This window comes from Microcaecilia unicolor, chromosome 3 (genome assembly GCF_901765095.1).
Source record: "Microcaecilia unicolor chromosome 3, aMicUni1.1, whole genome shotgun sequence".
NCBI classification, from domain to species: domain Eukaryota; kingdom Metazoa; phylum Chordata; class Amphibia; order Gymnophiona; family Siphonopidae; genus Microcaecilia; species Microcaecilia unicolor.
This window is the reverse complement of record NC_044033.1, coordinates 187,664,186-187,685,883: the sequence shown is the minus strand read 5'-3', so window position 1 is coordinate 187,685,883 and position 21,698 is coordinate 187,664,186.

Below are 21,698 nucleotides of genomic sequence, written 5' to 3'. Positions count from 1 at the left end.
ATAATGTCATTGCACGGTTTGATAAAAATCTTTGCTGCACGGACTGCAGGTTTTACATGTGGAATAAGCTTTATAAAATCCCTCCTATTATGGGCAGTCTCTGCTCCAGACAGACAGACAAACACACACCTCAGTTAAATCTCTTTTGTTAATTGGTGCTTAACAGCACTGATTTTGCAGGAGATACAGTCCATAATCACTGGACTCCTGGCCCCTTGGCTGCTCAGCGTCTTTATGTTCAACCTTGGCATATTTGACTCTGCTTTTCTTTTTTTTCTCTGCACGAGGTGGTGTTATTTTTTGGGAGGTTTCTATTTATTAAGGTTTTCCTTGGGAGCACAGAGGTCCCTGAGCTGTCAGGTCAGGGGCTCTTTCCATTCTTATCACGCTGCTCACAATGGGCTCAGCAGAAAGCAATTTAAAGAGTGTCAGGGCACGCTGCTCGCTCCCGTGGCAAGGGCCTGCCAGAGCTGGCTGCTTGATAAACGAGACCTAGCCTGCCATAGCTGGGTCGATAACGAGCAGAGAAGGGGAGCAGGGCTCAGCTCAGACCCACTCCCTTAACCCTTCCTAGACCAACATCTAGAAAATTGATTTTCAGCTAACTTTCACCAGATCTAGGCCTTCCAGTAGTTGTACACAGGATTCCCCCCCCCCCCCCCCCCAATCATTTCCTTTGCTAAATATGAGTAGAGAGGTGTGGTAGCCGTGTTAGTCCACTTTACTAAATATGGTAGTTCAACTAGTTCAAAAATCCTAATTAACCAAAGGAATACAACGTACAGAATCATGGAAATTTCCATATCCCTCCTTTTTCAAGGTGAGGAGTGTTTGCCAGGTTGCCTCAACTTAGAGCTTTAAGATCTTTCTATCCTACACAATTTAGCTTATTAGTACAGGCTATAATTTTGCTACACTTGTAACTCACTGTATGTTGGTATTAACCAGGTGGGTCTTCTAAAAAGACTCCAGTTGATTCAGAATTGTGCTGTGAAATTGATCTTTGATGGTAAGTAATTTCACCATCTGACTCCTTATTACTTAGGGGCCTTCACTGGTTACCTATTGCTGCACGAATGGACTTTAAGGTCATTGGAGCCGGTGCTGTGGGTGCTTGAGCACCCCCAATATTAAGAAAGTTCCTTGTATGTGTCCAGGGAGGGATTATTTTCATTGGGTTTAGCACCCCCAATAATTTTGAAAAGTTGGCTCCTATGTTTAAGGTAGCTTTGTCTAGTTCACAAGATTTTATATGGATGCTGTCCATCAGACCTTATTGACTTAATCCAGAATATATCATCACATCGGTCCACTGGTAGTCAGCATTCTCTAAACTTAGCCCTTTCTTCAGTGAAAAATGATTGCTATAAATGCTTTTTGGATAGCTCTTTCAGCTATGGAATTCTATTCCTAGTCAATTCTGGGACATTTCAGATTATTACTTGTTTAGAAAACCTTTAAAACTTTTCTTCTTGATATACATCTGGGTTTGATCATCTCTTGCTATTGTTTTGATTTACAACTGTAACCCACTTTGACTCCTTGAGGGAAACCAGCTGGATAGAAATAGAATAGAAGGGGACAAATGAAGACCCTTTTGGGCTCCTCTTTGTTTGGTTGATGGGGGAAGGCAGATAGTGGGCTGCTTCCTGCAGTGCTTCCACCAGGACATTACTTGTTGTCTTATATCCCTTCTGTAATGTATCTGCACTTCCACTGTTATTCATGTTCCCCATGCTGAAAACCTCTGATCTGAACATTTTATTTATTTAGATTTTGCTCACACCTTTTTCAGTAGTAGCTCAAGGTGAGTTACATTCAGGTACTCTGGATATTTCTCTGTCCCAGGAGGGCTCACAATCTAAGTTTGTACCTGAGGCAATGGAGGGTTAAGTGACTTGCCCAAGATCACAAGGAGCAGCAGTGGGATTTGAGCCAGCCATACAGGAACAAGGCAAGCCTTGCAGCTATGCCTGAATGAAGATGGGAGTGCTCCAATACAGCCGACACTCTTACCTACAGGGGAGCTGCTGCAGGGAAGTGCACTAGGCTATTTGCACCTCTTAGCTCAGCTTTAGCGCACTATTTTGAGGGTGGCCTATACAAAAATGGGTTTGTGCATGAGCTAAGCCTGGTGCACACCCCACAGCGCAGTACACATAAATCCATGCAACTGAGGCTGTTAGCTATTTGGTGCACATACAGAGAAGACCAAAAGGCTGAGCTCAACAGGGAGGCTTTAACACAAGGTCTAAGGAGGTGTCAAAGGTCCATTTCTTTGCCTGCTGGCTGCCTTAGTGGGATTTCATGCCCATTTCTTCTTTTTACTGTGAGCTTCTGATCTGCAACTCTTTTAGAGCATGTGGAAGAGGTGCTAAATATTGGACTGTGGGACACAGGTTATCAGAGATGCCAAGTTACCCAGTTCCATGATGGAGACTTTTTGACCAGGCCTGGTTTTGAACTTACATCCCAAAGCAGTATGGGATTTGTAATGCCTGATCCTGTCTATTGAAATCAGTGCTGCAAGTCCCATAAAGCACCAGGATGGAGTGGTCAAAACTGTGGCATAGCTATGTGGGGCCACAGGGGCCTGGGCCCCCATAGATTTGGCCCTGGACCCCCCTGCTGATGATCCTTTCGACCCCCCCTCCTGCCACCAACTCTCCCACACTGCCACCATCGGCTACCTTTGCTGGCGGGGGACCCCAACCCCCGCCAGCCGAGGTTCTCTTCTTCCGGCGCAAGGCTTCGTTCTGTTTCTGTGAGTCTGACATCCTGCACGTACAATGCGCAGGACGTCAGACTCACAGAAACAGAATGAAGCCTTGCACCGGAAGAAGAGGATCTTGGCTGGCAGGGGTTGGGTTCCCCTGCCAGCAAAGGTAGGCGGCGGCGGGGGGGGGGGGGGGGGGGTCAAAGTTGTTGGTGGTGGCAGCGGGGGGGGGGGGGGGGGGTAAAATGTGCCCCCTCTCCTCAGGCTCTGGACCCCCCTCCCGCCGAAGTCTGGCTACGCCCCTGGGTCAAAACCCAGGACCGTCCCAGAATCTCCAGCCTGAAACTGGGTAACGACAGCTCTGGTCTACACACAAAAAAAAATTATATTAGCACCTGACTTGCATTCACATAAATCTGCGTATGTCCTAGAATGTTATTCTGCAAATAAATATTAGAATTGGAAACATTTTTTGCACAGAATAGCATTCCAACACATGCACAGGTATGTTCACATGCAACTCTGTGTACCAATTTGTGCACCAAATATAGCTGCTGCTAGCACATAAGTGCATAAGTATTGCTATACTTGGACAGACCGAAGGTCCATCAAGCCCAGTATGCTGTTTCCAACAGTGGCCAATCCAGGTCACAAGTACCTGGCAAGATCCCCAGGTGCACTCTCTCCAATGTCATCACACATTTTGAGGCTCATTTTCAAAGCACTTAGCCTCCCAAAGTTCCATAGAAACCTATGGAACTTAGCCTCCCAAAGTGCTTTGAAAATATGCCTCTTTGTGTACTGAGCCAATAAAGGAGATGGAACTTCTCTCGTATGAGGAAAGGCTAAAGAGGTTAGGGATCTTCAGCTTGGAAAAAGAGACAGATGGAGGGGGGGGGGGGGGATATGATTGACGTCTACAAAATCCTTAGTGGTGTAGAACGAGTAGAAGTAAATCAATTTTTTACTCATTCCAAAAGTACAAAGACTAGGGGACACTCAAGGAAGTTACATGGAAATACTTTTAAAACAAATAGGAGGAAATATTTTTTCACTTGATGAATAGTTAAGCTCTGGAACGTGTTGCCAGAGGATGTGGTAACAGCAGTTAGCGTATCTGGGTTTTAAAAAGATTTGGACAAGTTCCTGGAGGAAAAGTTCATAGTCTGCTATTGAGATAGACATGGGGAAGCTACAGTTTGTCCTGGGATTGGTAGTGTGGAAATGTTGCCACTGCTTGAGTTTCTGCCAGCTACTTGTGACCTGGATTGGCAACAAGATACTGGGCTAGATGGACCATTGGTCTGACTCAGTATGGCTATTCTTTTGGCATTACTCTTGCATTAGGACCCTGTCACTAATTGTTAGCATACTGCTGTAGTGCAAGGTTTCTGCATTGGCTTCAGGGTGAGCACTACAGTGCTTCTGGGAGATACTGGCACTGCAGGAGTTGTGTGAACTCTTCATAACCAATGCTCCTCACTACTCTATAGCACCCTCTACTGGGAGAACCTAGGACTGCAGGAGCGGTAAGCTTCCCCTTGAGCCAGCACTAGCACCATTCCCTCTTGTTGACAACCTGTTTTGATTGTGTTCAGAGTTTAAGAATTCTGTACTGCAGTTCCCTCCCATATATCTGGCCCATTAGATGTTGATATTTCCTGAAATTTTGATCCGCGTAGCGATTCTGAGAAGATGACCGAGTGCCCGACAGCTACTGGCTGACCAGTAGAAGGTCATGGCATCACTATGTGCTCCTTAATTATAACAGTAATGTGGCAATTTCTTCTGTCACTCACCAAGACGACAGGGAGTGAGTCAGTGGGAGCAGACACTGAATTGAGGTGGGAACCTGCATAACAAGTTGTTTCCTTACCGGTATTCTGAGAGCTTTGATATTTCTGTCATCTTTCTGTGTGTTTCTCCTTCTTCCCTTACTCCGTATGTCCCTCTTTTTGTCTCTGTCTCTTCAATGTAATAATCCATTTCAAGACAACACTTGAGATAACAGGTTTGTTCATAATATTCATTTTATGAAATGTACATCAGAAGGGTAAGAGGAAGCACTCAAAGGTCTGCTTAACATAGAGTGTCTGTTCCACATCACAGGCTCACCTCTGCCTCCCTGGCTTGCACTTCCTCCTTTATTTATTTTTTTTTTTTGCTTATCTTTTTCTTTCTCTCACCTGTTCAGTGGTGTAGTAGATGTGTCTCTCTCTTACAGGCAGATGATCAAAAGCCCCGGGCAATTCCAAACAGTGCTCTAAAATAGCGCTGGAACAGCGTGGGGCGCTATTAGACCTATGATCAGAGATAATGCATGCAAATTTAAGCAGCGCAATTATCTCTGATTATGGGGTAGAAGTGCGGGAGAATTGAGCCTGAGCATGCGCTCAACACAATCCTCCTGCACTTGTTTGACAGGTCTGGGCTGGAGACCAATGAAAAGAGAAGGATGCCCATCTTTAAATCGGAAGATGGACGTCCTCAACTGCCCTGTTGCAGGGACGGCCAAATTTCAAGGGGGTGTCGGAGGTATAGTGACGGGGCAGTTGAGGAGGTCCAAAATTTGGACGTTTCTATGAGAAAGACATCTTTCTCATAGAAACATCAAATTTTGGATGTCCTTAACTGCCCATTGCAGAAACGTCCAAATTTTGGACGTCATCAACTGCCCTCGCTGGCAGGTTTGCTGTAGGGGGGAATGGGGGTTTGCCAGCATGCAAATGCATACTGGACAGGGCTCACCATTCCTCCCCAATGATCTGCAAACCCTAATGCCAGCTCGGAGCTAGCGTAAGGTTTGTCACGGCCAGGAACCCAATCTTTGGCGCGCTGGACGCTGATCATTGGGGATGAATGCGTTAAGCGTTGATTAGCATGTATTTGCATGCTACTTGCGCTAAGAGCCCTCAAGTGTGTTGTTTCACACGCTCGAGGGCTCTGATCATGGGGCGGTAGCAAACGCCGGCACTAGTATGGCGCTAACAGCCTCTAGCGCCGGCATTTGCTTTTGATCATCTGCCTGTTTGTTCCTCTGTCTGTCCCTTACCTTCACTGCTCCTGTGTTTGTCTGTTAAAGGGGTGGCTTTAACCATTGGATAGACATGGTGGGGCGGAAAGGGGGCAAAGAGTAGCTGCAGTCAAAGTAATTCTGTCAGCCACACCAACTGAAAGAACCATGAGTGTGCACTAAGACGGAGCGCTGAGAATATTCATTTACTTATTTCAAATTATTTACATTCCACATAGTCCACAGTTCTTAGTGGATTACAAGATCACATGCATAATAAAATCAAATACCAATACAACAAAATATACTAAAACAAACATATCACGTATAATTATACAACAGCTGAGAACTGGTCCTGGCCTTTAAATACCCTTATACAGATGTCACCTGATCAATATCTCACTTACAGATGCCTCATGAAATTAAAAAGCCTTAAGCTGTTTTCTAAAAGTAAGATAAGAATCAATTTTACATAAATCAAGAGGTAAAGCATTCCACAAAGTCGTTCCTATTACTTGAAAAGTAGAAGATCGAAGACCAAGCAAATTCACATATCAAAAACTAGGGATTTCCAATAATGATTTACTAGCAGACCTCAAAAGCCAAACAGGTTTATACATTTTCAAAGCCCCTCCACTCCCTTCAAACCTCCCCACCTCCACTTCCAGCTCCCACTCCTCACCGCCCCCCCCTTGTTCTTCAGTCCCTTTATCAGGAATACCAGTTATGCAGCCATAATAAAGACAATGAACAACAGGATATGGACAATTAACTGGTCAGCAGCTTCATTTACTGTAAACATAAGCAAGGGCTGTCAAGAGGGGGGCAGGGGGGCAGAATTCCCCAGCTCCGGGCCTCCAAGGGGGGCCTGGCGCCGGGTTCTCTCTCTCTCTCTCCTGCTCCTGATGGGACCTAAGAGATTGTGTCCTGACAGGAGCAGGAGAGAGAAAACTCCAGTGCCGGGCCCCCCTTGGAGGCTAGGGAAGACCAGGAGGAACAGACACAGCAGGCTGCTCTTCTTCGCAGTCTGTCGCATTGCCTTCCCTTGCAGGCTGCTTTTTCCCTTAGGCCGCCCATGCGCGACCTGAGAGAAAAAGCAGCCGCAGGGGAAGGCCACGCGGCACAAGGAAGAAGGGCAGCACTAAAGAACTCTTCTGCTGGTGGAGCCTTGGGATCCCTGCCAGCCAAGGTACCCAGGGCGGGCGGCAGCAGCGATCGGGGAGGTTGGGGTGGTCGATCTTGGAGGGGCCAGTGGCGGCGGCAAAACAGCCCATTTACCTAGATAAATAGCTTTTTCCCCTGATAAATAACTTGGGAACAGCCCTCATTATGTTTGTTATTGACATTATGTATGTAGGGATGACATTTTCCACTTTATTTACCTGGATGAATGGGTAAGAGTTGATGCAGAGGGCTCTTTGTGGCTGTCAGGTCCTCTGCTTTTGCTTTGACTGCAGCTGCCACCCTAGGGTTACTTCTGACTATTTGAAGACAGCAAAATTATTTGAGTTTTTGAAAGAGTATGAAGACCCACCTACTTATTAAATAAACTTTTTAACGGATGAAAAGGAGAGTATCAGTAATTAGGCGATTGGGGTTAAAATCCTCATTTTTATAGATATGAATCTTGTTTTATAATTATGTATGTACTATTGTAACTTACCTAGAAATTCAGTGAGAGGCAGGAAGTAAATCTGTAGGGCTAATAAGCTAATTAGCCAATGTAATCCCACATTATAATGGGGCTTACTAAAGAGCATGAGAGAACTCTCCAGGGTTACTGAGGGGAGGGCTCTGAGGTTGTGGGTGGTAAAAGATCTAGGCCGACGGGGTGGGTTCCTTGGTAAACTGCAGAGGGAAAATGTTTGTGGTTGTTGATTGAAAGTAGGAGAGGAGTTAGGAGGTAATAAAAGTTAATGTTGGAATTTGTACGAGATCGTTGGTAGCCTCTACCCCTGCCAGGACCCTTGAGAAGAGAGGGTGTCCTGGATGGGTTCAAGAAACCAAGGCTGACCAAAGAGGAAGGTCTCTGCCAGTAAAGCATTAACCCTGGAGAAGTGCTCCAGGTTGGAAGTAGGGGATCCCAACCTAAGAGCAGGAACAGGAAAGATCTGTTTGGAGCCAAAGGTAGTAGCCCGGAGAGGAGAGTGTGGACAGACAGGGAGGTATGGTCCAGAAGAAAGATCTGCTTGCTGCACAAGCCTTAGGTTGTTACACCCAGAAGGGATGGATATGGAGAGGAGGTTTAAAAGTAAAAAAAAAAACAGCAAGGCAGGCAGTCCACCAAATCCACAGTGTTTTCATGACAGACTGATCCCAAAATCCTGCTTGCTATGTTTTAAAAGCTGTACCAGCCAGGCTGGTTTTGGAATTTTACATCGACTGGTGACCTACTGCCCCTGACGCAGTCATTTGTACTGGCGAAACATGGCCATGTCGGGCATTTTAGTTTGAAATTCTGGGAGCTTTTAATCTATTAATAAAGACTCTGTTTATTATAAGGTCTGTGCCTTGTTGTTTTATCTTCCATACTGTAGGATTATAGATTGCACTGGAGAAGATACCCCATATCCCTAAGTTTGGTTCTGGATTTACAGTTTGCATTTCATATTGTTGGATTACAAATTGACTGTGTGTTCCAAAGAGGATTTGAACTGCCTGTTGCAGAATATTCAGGAAAGTTTTGGTTTGTTTCAATAAACTCTGGACTGGGGTCCTTTCCTTGAGTGAAATTTACTCCCAGACTGGTAAAAGAAAGAGAAGAGAGTAAAGAGAAATACAGCCCCAGCTCAAAACCCTATGGCCGTCTGGATTTTTATCCGGCCCTGGTCTGCGCTCAACTCAGTGTGTGTGACTAGAAAAGCTGCAGTGCTTTTAAGAAGGAAAAATAAATCTCTTTCTTTGTGACCCTGATCTCAGATACCCCTGTCCTGCAACGAGCTAGCTGACAGACTGTGTGTGGTGAGACCAGAGTTACACTAATAAATTACTCTGGTAGATTTTGTGCCTTATCTCGTCTGTTTGGAGTATGATATTGCCCAAAAGTGGTCCCAAAAACAAGGAAAAGGGCTCTCACGAAGGTTTTGCAATTTATTGGTGTGTGTGTACATATTGTAACCAGGGTACCTCTAAGTGCAGCCAAGGATAGAACAATCTCCTTCAGCCACAGGCTCCCGATACAGTCAAGAAGTAAATGTCCACCAGCAACTTCAATCTTAAGGACTTTATTCCATGCAGGTTTCTAGTAGACCTGATACACAGTTCCAACAGCAGCATTCACCTTCAATCTTAAGCACATATAAGCCACCTGAAAGTGTGTTGCAAATAGTCCCCTTTAAGCAATAGACTATCAGCACATACCAGGATTCAATACAGGCTCACAGACAGCTCCAGTCTGGGCTCTTTAGCCAGTGCACAATTCCAAATAGAAGCAGTTCTTTCAGTTCATCATCACAGTTAAATCACAAAGCAGCAGTTTCTACCTTCTACTCTCTTTACCTTCATAATAGGTTCCATACTTTAGGACTTCTCATACCTAAGGGATTCCACCCTGCATCTGCTTCACTGGTAGAGTCAATACTTTAGGGACCTCTCTTACCCAAGGGTTTTCAGCCTGCAACTGCTTCTCTCTCTTGAGGCTCCTTCCCACCTGCCTAATCAATTCCTGGCTTCTGCTCTCACAACCAATCGCTCTCCTTCCATTAGCTTCCCCCACACCCATACCAGCTGAGTTAAGCATTGGACTAATGATGAGCTCCTGCACACAGGGTTTCCTATCGCTCTTTCCCCCTAGTGGCAGCCAATCTACATGTCCTGCCAGCTTACACCCATTTCTTCCCCTATTGCAGCTAGGAGTCCAGTCCGGGTTCTTCATCTCACCCCCTGGCTCCTTGCCTGCAATGCCTTCTGGGACTTGTATTTCAGACTGAAACTAACTTAACCCAACTATCCTGGATGTGACTCTATCCAACCAGTTGATTCATTTCCATACTTGGGAATTACCCTTGATTCACACCTTTTTATTTGTTCCTCAGATTTCTTGTATGTGTAAAACCAGTTTTTATATTTTTAGTCAGCTTCTAGCTATTCGCCATTACTTTAGTCCCAATATATTTCATTCCTTTATTTTAGCATTGCTTGCCACTAGGTTAGACTATTGTAACATAGTCTGTCTACATTGCACTAAGGCTAACATCAAGAGACTTTAGTCTCTATAGAATGTAGCCATCTGACTGTTATGCCACGCCCAACATCGTGATCACATTTCTTCATTGTTACAGAAATTCCATTGGCTCCCTATCATCAACGCATACATTTTAAATTTAATTAATTAATTAATTAATTAGTGCTTGTACCCACAATTATCCAAAAATGAGTTTTGGTTCAATGTGGTTTACATTTAATAGTTATTAGAGATTACATTGATGAGTTTTTAATTACAAGGTTGTGTGGTACCATGTTATTCTAGCATGTTTAACGAGATATTGGTAGTGTGCATAGATTAATCATAGAATTCCTTGAAAAGGTAGGTCTTTAGTTCTTTTCTGAACTGGAGGTAGTTTGTGATGCTCCTTATGGCCTTGGGAATTGAGTTCCACCATTTGGTGCCCAGATAGCTAAAGCCCGCTGTGTAGATGGATTTGTAGCAAATGTTTTTACAGTTGGGCAGGTGAAGTAGTAAGTAACCCCTGGTTTCTGGGTTTGCATTTCTGGGTGATAGTGTTATCAGGTCTAGCATGTAATCTGGAGACATGCCTAATAGTATTTTGTAGATGATTCTGCTGGTTTTGAAGAATAGTCTGGCCTTGATGGGGAGCCAGTGTAGCATTATTTATTTTATTTATTTATTACATTTGTACCCTGTGCTTTCCCACACATGGCAGGCTCAATGCGGCTTACATAGTAACAATAAGAAGAATTACAAGTCATAAGAAGAATATACAATTTGTAGTAAACGTAATATTAAGGGTTAACGGATAAGTAAATTGAACAAAGGAGGAATTAGGTGTATAAGTAAATTGAACATAGGAGGAATGAGGTGTAGAAGGAAATGGGCGTTATGAGGTGAGCGTAGGAAGATGGAGAGGAAAAGATTAGGGATAGCAATATGGATAATGGGAAACAAGGTCCATATATAATCATCGTTGGTAAGGATCATGTGGGCATGCTTTGGTTAGTTATGAGTTATGGGGTTCCTCTATCATATTTTGATTTTTTGAATATCAATCCAACTGCTGTGTTTTGGTCAGTCGGCAGTGATTTTATTGCGTTTTCTTTATACCCTATGTATGCAGCATTACAATAGTCTAGCTGGGACAGTATCAGCGTCTGTACTATGAGACGGAGTGATTGTCTGGGGGAGTAGTCTCTAATTCTTCTCAGTTTTCACAGTGTTTTGAAGCTTCCATTCAAGGCTTCCAGATTTGGTTTCCCACAGTACCTTTCTCAGCACTTCTTTACTAAGGTTCAAGACCCATATTCACCGGTTCATCTCCATGGTTCCTTTAAACTATCACCGTTTATTCCTACCAGGTCCTAAACTCACTCAATTAGAATCAGCCAGGTATCGTGCCTTCTTTTTTACTGCACCATCCTTTTGGAATTCTCTCCTCTCTCATATCCGTGTGGAATTTTCATTCAAAACTTTTACAGCTGGGCTAAAGACCTAGCTTTTTGTACAAGCATTTGCCCTACCTTAAATAGTAATTGTTGGGTTGTCCGCTGTTGTCTTGTACCTTGCTGCCCCCTCCTCCTCCCAGTTTGCCTCTCTCTCCTCCACTATTTTTTTTTTTTACCCTGTTTCTGTCTTCTCTTCCCCCTATTCTTTGTGCATGAATGTGTGAATGATTCTCTTTCCTGTCAACTTTATTGTAGTTCCTTTTCCTTTTCTAGACATTTAGATTATTGTAAACTACTGAGATCTGCTAATTAGTCATAGCTGTGTATCAAATTCTAATAAACTATGGTAATTGTCATTAGCTGGGCACAGAGATACCTATGCATATGATATAATGAGGCCCCTGGCCTTGGTGATGGTTCTTCTTATTGGAGCTGGTACTGCTGGCACCTTACAAGAGATGGTCAGCAAAGATTATCACCTACCAGTGTGGGTGTAAATCTCACTCTGTAGGTTTCACACCAGAGAGAGAGAGAAAACAGATGTTCCTTGGAATGTCAAGCCATTGCTGTAGGAGGTCTTGTAACAACCATGACAGTATTGTTCTAAAAAGATGGCCTAGCCAGTTTGGTTCATCGGCCTCAGTTAGGCAATGCAGGCCTTATGCATACAAACAGGTATGGCCAGTATATCCCACTACAGTCCCCCTCCCTGGACAGTAGAAGGCCTTCAATTGAGGTCATGCAGTGTCCACTAACTAATAAGTGGACTGTTGGCTCATTTTTGAAAGAGAAGGACATCCAACTTTCGACATAAATCGGAAGGTGGACGTCCTTCTCCTAGAGACGTCCAAATCGGTATAATCAAAACCCGATTTAGGATGTCTCCAACTGCACTCTGTTGCAAGGACGGCCAAAGTTCAAGGGGGCATGTTGGAGACATAGCGAAGGCAGGACTTGGGCGTGCCTAACACTTGGACGTCCTTGACCCATAATCGAAGAAAACAAGGATGTCCCTGATGAGCACTTGGACGTTTTCACCCAGACATGTTTTTCTTATGACTAAGGCATTCCCCCAGTGGTCACTAACCCCATCCCACCCTCAAAAAACATCTTTCAAAATATGTCGTTCCAGCCTCTATGCCAGCCTCAGATGTCATACTCAGGTCCCTGGAGCAGTTTTAGTGGGTGCAGTGCACTTCAGACAGGCGGACCCAGCCCCATCCCCCCTACCTGTTATGTTTGTGGAGGAAACAGCAAGCCCTCCAAAACCCACTGCACCCACATCTAGATGCCCTCCTTCACCCATAAGGGCTATGGTAGTGGTGTACAGTTGCGGGTAGTGGGTTTGGGGGGGGGGTTCAGCATACAAGGTAAGGGAGCTACATTCCTGGGAGCATTTTGTGAAGTCCACTGCAGTGCCCCCTAGGTTGCCCGGTTGGTGTCCTGGCATGTCAGGGGGACCAGTGCACTACAAATGCTGGCTCCTCCCATGACCAAATGGATTGCATTTGGATGTTTTTGACATGGACGTCTTTTGTTTCGAAAATCGCTGAAAATCAGAAACGTCCATGTCTAGGGACAGCAAAATTTAAGGATTTGGACGTCCCTGACTGTATTTTCGAAACGAAAGATGGATGTCCATCTTGTTTTGAAAATACGGGTTTCCCTGCCCCTAGATTTCGCCATTTTGCAAGGATGTCCAAATCACAATTTGGACGTCCCTTTCAGAAATGCCCCTCTATGTAAATCAGAACCAACTGGCACATGGTCAGACAAAATGGCCATACAACTACTTAAAGCAACATATGGCAAGCAATAGAAAGGAAATCAATAAAACAATCACTAACACTACAAGTATATGATCACTCAATTAGCATGTGAGTAACTAATAAACAATAGCATAGAATAACATCATTGAACTAGTTAACAGCATTTTAAAGAAGTAACTCAAACCTAACTAAGAAGAAGTCACAAACGTGAAGCACTAAGCTAAGAAATGAATCTACAAAGAATAACTTCATGTGTGCACTAACTAAATAAAAAGTATAACATAGTAACATAGTAAATGACGGCAGAAAAAGACCTGCATGGTCCATCCAGTCTGCCCAACAAGATAAACTCATATGTGCTACTTTTTGTGTATACCCTACTTTGATTTGTACCTGTACTCTTCAGGGCACAGACCGTATAAGTCTGCCCAGCACTATCCCTGCCTCCCGCCACCGGCTCTGCCACCCAATCTCGGCTAAGCTCCTTAGGATCCATTCCTTCTGAACAGGATTCCTTTATGTTTATCCCACGCATGTTTGAATTCTGTTACCGTTTTCATTTCCACCACCTCCCGCGGGAGGGCATTCCAAGCATCCACTACTCTCTCCGTGAAAAAATACTTCCTGACATTTTTCTTGAGTCTGCCCCCCTTCAATCTCATTTCATGTCGTCTCGTTCTACCGCCTTCGCACCTCCGGAAAAGGTTCGTTTGCGGATTAATACTTTTCAAATATTTGAACGTCTGTATCATATCACCCCTGTTTCTCCTTTCTTCCAGAGTATACATGTCATCAAATCTCTCCTCATACGTCTTGTAACGCAAATCCCTTACCATTCTCGTAGCTTTTCTTTGCACCGCTTCAATTATTTTTACATTTAAATGTTCAAATATAGGCATAAGTATGCAACATTAAATATAAATAAAAATATCAATATATATATAAATGCATAACTGTGTGTTAGTGTAACTAAGTCCTAACCTTAAGAGAAATCATTAAACCAAAATACAATGCAGCATGTGACATAAGTAAAAATTAGTGATTTAAATAAAATCATGAGTATATAGAAATCATAAATGATAAGAACATAAGTGGACCTCCAACAGTTCATGAAGTCTCATGGACAACAGTTGGTCTGAAGAATGAGTGAGATGATTAAATTTGCAGATGACACAAAACTATTCAAGGTTGTTAAAACATGTGCAGACTGTGAAATATTGCAGGAAGACCTCAGAAAATTGGAAGACTGGGCATCCAAATGGCAAATGAAATTTAATGTGGACAAATGCAAAGTGATGCACATTGGAAAGAATAATCTGAATCATAGTTACCTGTTGTTAGGGTCCATCTTGGGAGACAGCAACCAAGAAAAAGATCTAGGTGTTGATGTAGATAATACACTGAAATCTTCTGCTCAATTTATGGCAGCGGCCAAAAAAAGCGAACAGGATGCTAGGAATTATTTGGAAACGGATGATGAATAAGACCGAAAATACTATAATGCCTCTGTATCGCTCCATGGTGCGACCACACCTTGAGTACTGCGTTCAGTTCTGGTCACCGTATCTCAAAAAAGATACAGCGGAATTAGAAAGGTTAAAGAAGAGCAACCAAAATGATAAAAGGGGTGGAATGCCTCTTATATGAGGAAAGGCTAAAGAGGTTAGGGCTCTTCAGCTTGGAAAAGAGACGGATGAGGTCTTCAAAATCCTGCGTGGTGTAGAGCAAGTAGAAGTAAATCATTTTTTTACTTGTTCCAAAAGTACAAAGACCAGGGGACACTTAAGAAAATTACATGGAAATACTTTAAAAACAAATAGGAGGAAATATTATTTCACTCAACAAATAGTTAAGATCTGGAATTCTTTGCTGGAGGATGTAGTGACAGCAGTTGGCGTATCTGGGTTTAAAAAAGGTTTGGACAAGTTCCTGGAGGAAAAGTCCATAGTCTGCTATTGAGACAGGCATAGAGAAGGAACTGCTTGCCCTGAGATTTGTAGCATGGAGTGTTGCCATGATTTGGGTTTCTGCCAGGTACTTGTGACCTGGCTTGGCCACTGTTGGAAACAGGATACTGGGCTAGAAGGACAATTGGTCTGACCCAGTATGGCTACTCTTATGTTCTTATGATGAAGGGTGACAAGATGACAAGGTTACCATTTCAATAATGTCCACATCACGGATACTTCAGGTGTATCTCTGTAGCACATCATAGTTCATAATGATAGTCAAATAGTGTGATTAAAGACTGGGAATCCATCATTGAGACAATAAAAGTCTTTATCGTGAGGTACTATTCACTTAATAGTTACAAAACCCAAATTCACAACAATAATTAAAACACAATAAATAAAACAATATTGAAATCATGGTTGTTTTGTCAAAATGGAACAGTGAGTTTTCTCAGTATTGTGTACTAACCTAATTTACTCACTACAGCTACATATGGTCAGAAAATATCACAGCATATATGTAACTCTTTTCTAAATTTTGCACAATAAGTAAAAAGTCCATGTGCAATTTATTCACTGTCAAGGAAGTACATGACTGTCCAGAATTTAATAGTGTGTGTGGGAATGCTGAAAATGTCACTAGCAAGTAAAATCTGGAACAGGAATATCAGAATGGCACTTCAGGTTTCTGCACTCCGTCTGTAAAATAAAACAAGCAGCTCCTCTTCTGGGTTAGTAATACTTTGTTTCACAATAAATGTAAATACAATACATGGCTTCACTAAATCTATAAAGACTACAAAGCCTTCAAAGACATTAGAGCACAAGGGATTAGTTACTAAAAATATTATTCTCTCTAGCAAGAAAGTAAAAAAATTGTAATCACAATTAATCTAACCTAATCCTGACAGAAAGTAAATCCTTCAATGTTTTATCTGTTCTACGTGTTTAAAAAAAACAGTTGTACTTAATTTACTATTGGGCTAATTTTCGAAAGAGAAGGACGTCCATCTTTCAACATAAATTGGAAGATTGACATCCTTCTCCCAGGGACGTCCAAATCGGTATAATCGAAGCTCGATTTAGGACGTCTTCAACTGCACTCCATCGCAAGGATGGCCAAAGTTCAAGGGGGCATGTCGGAAGCATAGCAAAGGCGGAACTTGGGCGTGCCTAACACTTGGACGTCCTTCACCCATAATCGAAAAAAACAAGGACGTCCTTGACGAACACTTGGATGTTTTGACCTAGTTGTGGTTTTCTTACGACTAAGGTACAGAAAGGTGCCTGAAATGACCAGATGACCACCGGAGGGAATTGGGGATGACCTCCCGTTACTCCCCCAGTGGTCACTAATCCCCTCCTACCCTCAAAAAACATCTTTCAAAATATTTTCTGCCAGTCTCTATGCCAGCCTCAGATGTCATACTCAGGTCCATGACAGCACATGCAGGTCCCTGGAGCAGTTTTAGTGGGTGCAGTGTACTTCAGACAGGCAGACCCAGCCCCATCCCCCCTACCTGTTACATTTGTGAAGGAAACAGCGAGCCCTCCAAAACCCACCACAAGCCCACTGTACCCATTTGTAGGTGCCCCCCTTCACCAGGAAAGGCTATGGTAGTGGTGTACAGTTGGAGTTGTGAATTTTGGAGGGCTCAGCACACAAGGTAAGGGAGCTATGTTCCTGGGAGCAATTTATGAAGTTCACTGCAGTGCCCTCTAGGGTGCCCGGTTGGTGTCCTAGCATGTCAGGGGGGGCCAGTGCACTATGAATGATGGCTCCTCCCATGACCAAATGGCTTGCATTTGGTCGTTTCTGACATGGACGTCTTTGGTTTTAAAAATCGCTGAAAATCAGAAACGTCCATGTCTAAGGATGTCCAAATCTAGGGATGACCAAATTTAAGGATTTGGACATCCCTGACTGTATTTCCGAAACAAAAGATGGAACTCCATCTTGTTTCGAAAATACGGGTTTTCCCGCCCCTGGATCAGGCCGTTTTGCAAGGACATCTCTTTCAAAAATACCCCTCCACATGAACTCCCCCTCTAATCACAAGTCAGCAACCTTGGAAAACAGCTCGATTCAATACTTAGGGCCCTGATTACTAAGCAGCGTTATAGGCGCGTTAGCATCTGTAACGTGTGTTAACCATGTACGCGCATTAACTGTGTATGCGCGTTAACTGTGTATGCGCCTACAATATCCCCATAGGCACCTACACAGGTAACGCACACTCTAATTGTAGGCATGTTAAAAATACTAACATGCCTTAGTAAACAGGGCTCTTACTCTGATCCCCCAAATCCAAGCAACCTTCAAGAGCAGCTTCAATCATTTGCAATAAGTATGCTGCCTCTCTCCTTATATTGAGAAGGCAAGCCTTGCCTGTTGTGCATGCCATGATAACACCAAGGCTGGGTTACTACAATGCTCTATACAACGGTCTGACTATAAAGGGTCTGCACCAGCTCCAATTGATTCAGAGTGCTGCAGTAAGACTAATAGAAGATTGTAAGCGACGTGACCACATCACACCATTTTTGCAAAACCTTCACTGGCTACCAGTACAATACAGGGCTAAATTTAAAACTGTCTGATCTTCAAGGCCCTTAAAGGAAATGGGCCAGAGTACCTGAAGGACAGGATCTTCCTTTACACACCTTCAAGGTGACTAAGGTCCTCCCAAGGAGTTTCCCTAACCACACCCTCTCCAAAGGACATCACAGGATGTGATACCCACAAGCCAGCCTTCTCCAGAGTAGCCCTCACGCTCTGGAATGCACTCCCTGAAAGACTTCACTTACTACTACTACTACTACTACTATTTAGCATTTCTATAGCGCTACAAGGCGTACGCAGCGCTGCACAAACATAGAAGAAAGACAGTCCCTGCTCAAAGAGCTTACAATCTAATAGACAAAAAATAAATAAAGTAAGCAAATCAAATCAATTAATGTGAACGGGAAGGAAGAGAGGAGGGTAGGTGGAGGCGAGTGGTTACGAGTCAAAAGCAATGTTAAAGAGGTGGGCTTTCAGTCTAGATTTAAAGGTGGCCAAGGATGGGGCAAGACGTAGGGGCTCAGGAAGTTTATTCCAGGCGTAGGGTGCAGCGAGACAGAAGTCGCGAAGTCTGGAGTTGGCAGTAGTGGAGAAGGGAACAGATAAGAAGGATTTATCCATGGAGCGGAGTGCAAGGGAAGGGGTGTAGGGAAGGACGAGTGTGGAGAGATACTGGGGAGCAGCAGAGTGAATACATTTATAGGTTAGTAGAAGAAGTTTGAACAGGATGCGAAAACGGATAGGGAGCCAGTGAAGGGTCTTGAGGAGAGGGGTAGTATGAGTAAAGCGACCCTGGCGGAAGATGAGACGGGCAGCAGAGTTTTGAACTGACTGGAGAGGGGAGAGGTGACTAAGTGGGAGGCCAGCAAGAAGCAGATTGCAGTAGTCTAAACGAGAGGTGACAAGGGTGTGGATGAGGGTTTTGGTAGAGTGCTCGGAAAGAAAGGGGCGGATTTTACGGATGTTGTAAAGAAAGAAACAACAGGTCTTGGCAATCTGCTGGATATGAGCAGAGAAGGAGAGAGAAGAGTCAAAGATGACCCCAAGGTTTCGAGCTGAGGAGACAGGGAGAAGGCAAGACTATCTCTATTTCAGGAAGCAGATGAAAACTTGGTTCTTCGACCAGGCCTTTAATGGAAGAAGTAAATGACATTGGCTGCACATACTATAGCAGGACATGTTTATCCACTCCTACCCTAGCTAAGATAATATTCAAGAAACTTTCTTTAAACTAGTCCCTTATTTTCTTATTCCTGTTTTCTTACCTGTCTATATGTTCTATCTTTGCTTACACCTATGCTGTCTATTAAAATGTTCTATTACGTATTGTGTTTACATTGTAAGTAGTATATTATGCCATACTTTGTATTTTTGCTTGAATATTTTTACTGCTGTAATTGTCTATTGCTTATGTTTGATTTATTCTTACTGTACACCGCCTTTAATGAATTCCTTCAAAAAGGCAGTAAATAAATCCTAATAAATAATAATTAAAAAAATAAAAAAAAATGTAACTGTACAGGTCCTCTCTCTTTGTTGTTGTTAAGACAAAACTGATTTAAACCAGACCACTTCCAGAGTCCATCAGCTCTGGGGAGACGTGAATTCTTCCAGTCTAGAGAAAAAAACAAAACAAAACATGTAAGCATATTTACAAGCTCCATAATCTTATCACTGTCTCCAGCAGATGTAGGTAGATGAGGCTTGCTTGAGGTAATACTTGGAAACAGCACACAACTGTTACTGAAATATATCAGAACGTCATTCACATATCACTCATGCTCTTGTATTATCAGGGCACTTAAGGGCCAATGTTCAGAACTCCTGCGGTAAGCCAACAGTGCAGAAACCATACTGCTGGAACAGCGCAGAAACCTAACTCACTAATGCTCAAAGGAAATGGTATTCAAATTATATGTGTGCTATAAAAATGAAAGCAAGGAGGGGGAACGTGCTTGGCACATATGTAGAAGAGTTTTGCGGTATCTCAGCTCCTGTGCACATGCGCCTGGCAAACCTAAAAGTGAAGCACACATTGGTGTCTCTTTCCTGCACCTTTAAATATAAGCTTTTCAATTTTTTTTTTACTTGGACGATTTATATTTAAATGCAGGAAACAGGCGCCATTGTGTGCTTTCACTTTTGGGCAGTGGTGTAGCCACAGGTGGGCCAGGGCCCACCCACTTAGGGTTCAGGCCCACCTAATAGTAGCACACGTTTAGTGGTAGCTGGTGGGGATCCCAAGCTCCACCAGCTGAAGACTTCCCTCTGATGGTAATAAAAACGCTACTCTCCACAATACTGGTACCTGCTCATGCTCAGTTTTCAGCGTATTCCTGCTGCACTGCCAAGGTGGAAAAAAACGTTTTCCCACCAGCTGAGATATTTTTTTGGTGGGGGGGGGGGGGAGAGAACACTTGGTGCCCACCCACTTCTTGCCTAACCCCACCCAAAATATGTTGTCTGGCTACACCCCTGCTTTTGGGTTTCCTCTGACTCACACACACATTGGTCTCGCACTACCAGGAACTTGCACAGGCTGCCTTCTGCTTCCAAATTATATAAAAACTGGCAGATTTTAAATAAAATATTGTGAGACATCCTCTCTTCAAACACCCTAATGCCTGCTCCAAGCTGGCATTATTTTTTCAGTGGTAAGCAGGGGCTTAGCCAGACTTTGGCAGAAGGGGAGTTCAGAGCCCGAGGTGAGGGGGCACATTTTAGCCCCCCCCCCAGCGCCGCCGACCCCCCCCCAGTGCCGCCAACACCACCATCAACAACTTTGACCCACCCCGTGCCGACGACCCTCTCAACCCTCCCCCGCCGTCGCTGTCGCCGTCGCCTACCTTTGCTGATGGGGGACCCCAACCCCCGCCAGCCGAGGTCCTCTTCTTCCTTCTTTCTGTTTCTGAGTCGAAACAGAACGAAGGAAGAAGAGGACCCCGGCTGACGGGGGTTGGGGTCCCCTGCCAGCAAAGGTAGCAGACGGCGACAGCGACGGCGGGGGAGGGTTGGCGGCGGGAGGGGGGTTGAGAGGGTCATTGGCAGGGGGTCCAGGGTCAAATCTATGGGGGCCCAGGCCCCCGTGGCCCCATGTAGCTACGCCCCTGGTGGTACCGTGTTTCCCCGAAAATAAGAGAGTGTCTTATATTAATTTTTGCTCCCAAAGATGCGCTAGGTCTTATTTTAAGGGGATGTCTTATTTGGGAGTAGTAGAGGGACTGTGGCGGTCGGGAACAGTATTGAAGTGGGGGGCGGTATCCTACAGGAGTAGACCGTGGCTCGCCTATCTGCCCACAGTGACCGCAGGACTCGAGCGGAGCAGAGCCGCCCTGGCTGGGCTGGGAATGGAGGAGGGCTATGAACTAGGGAAGGTAATGGAATGTGGGGCTGGGCTGCTCTGGCTGGGGGTCTCAGGAGGTTGTGAGAGGGCTTAGGGCACAGGATCATCCCTACCGTATTACAAATGTAAAAAAAAAATACGGTAGCGCCGTTTCCCGTTGGTGGTGCTTTATGCGCTCCTCCTGTACATTTGTAGTACTTTCCATCCTTCTAGTCTGACTTAGCCCTTGGGCGATGGAGCAGCGCCGAAAGGGCTCAGTTACTCATTTTCTTTTCTTATATTATTTCTGCAAGGGGGATGTTTCTTTTTTTTCCGGGCTCACTTACCGGTAGTTGATCTTCACAAAAGCGTGAAGGAGGATGGTAGGAGTCCGCTAGACGATAGATTTTCCACCTCAGTCTTGTTTCTTGCATTTCTTTTATGTTATTTCGTCTTTGGGTTGCAGCGAAAAAAATTAAGGTTTCTGTGTCCATGTCCCATCGGGGCCAAACAAAAACTTTGCTAGGTCTTACTTTCGGGGGAGGCCTTATATTTAGCAATTCAGCAAAACCTCTACTAGGTCTTATTTTCAGGGAATGTCTTATTTTCAGGGAAACAGGGTAAGGCAGCTTTGTTTGGTGCACTGTTCTCTCAGCATTGGGAGAGAATAGGAAATGACCTCATTAACACCCGTTTGACTATGTTAGCATGCCATTTGTGCTAATCTTTGGCTTGCACCTTGTG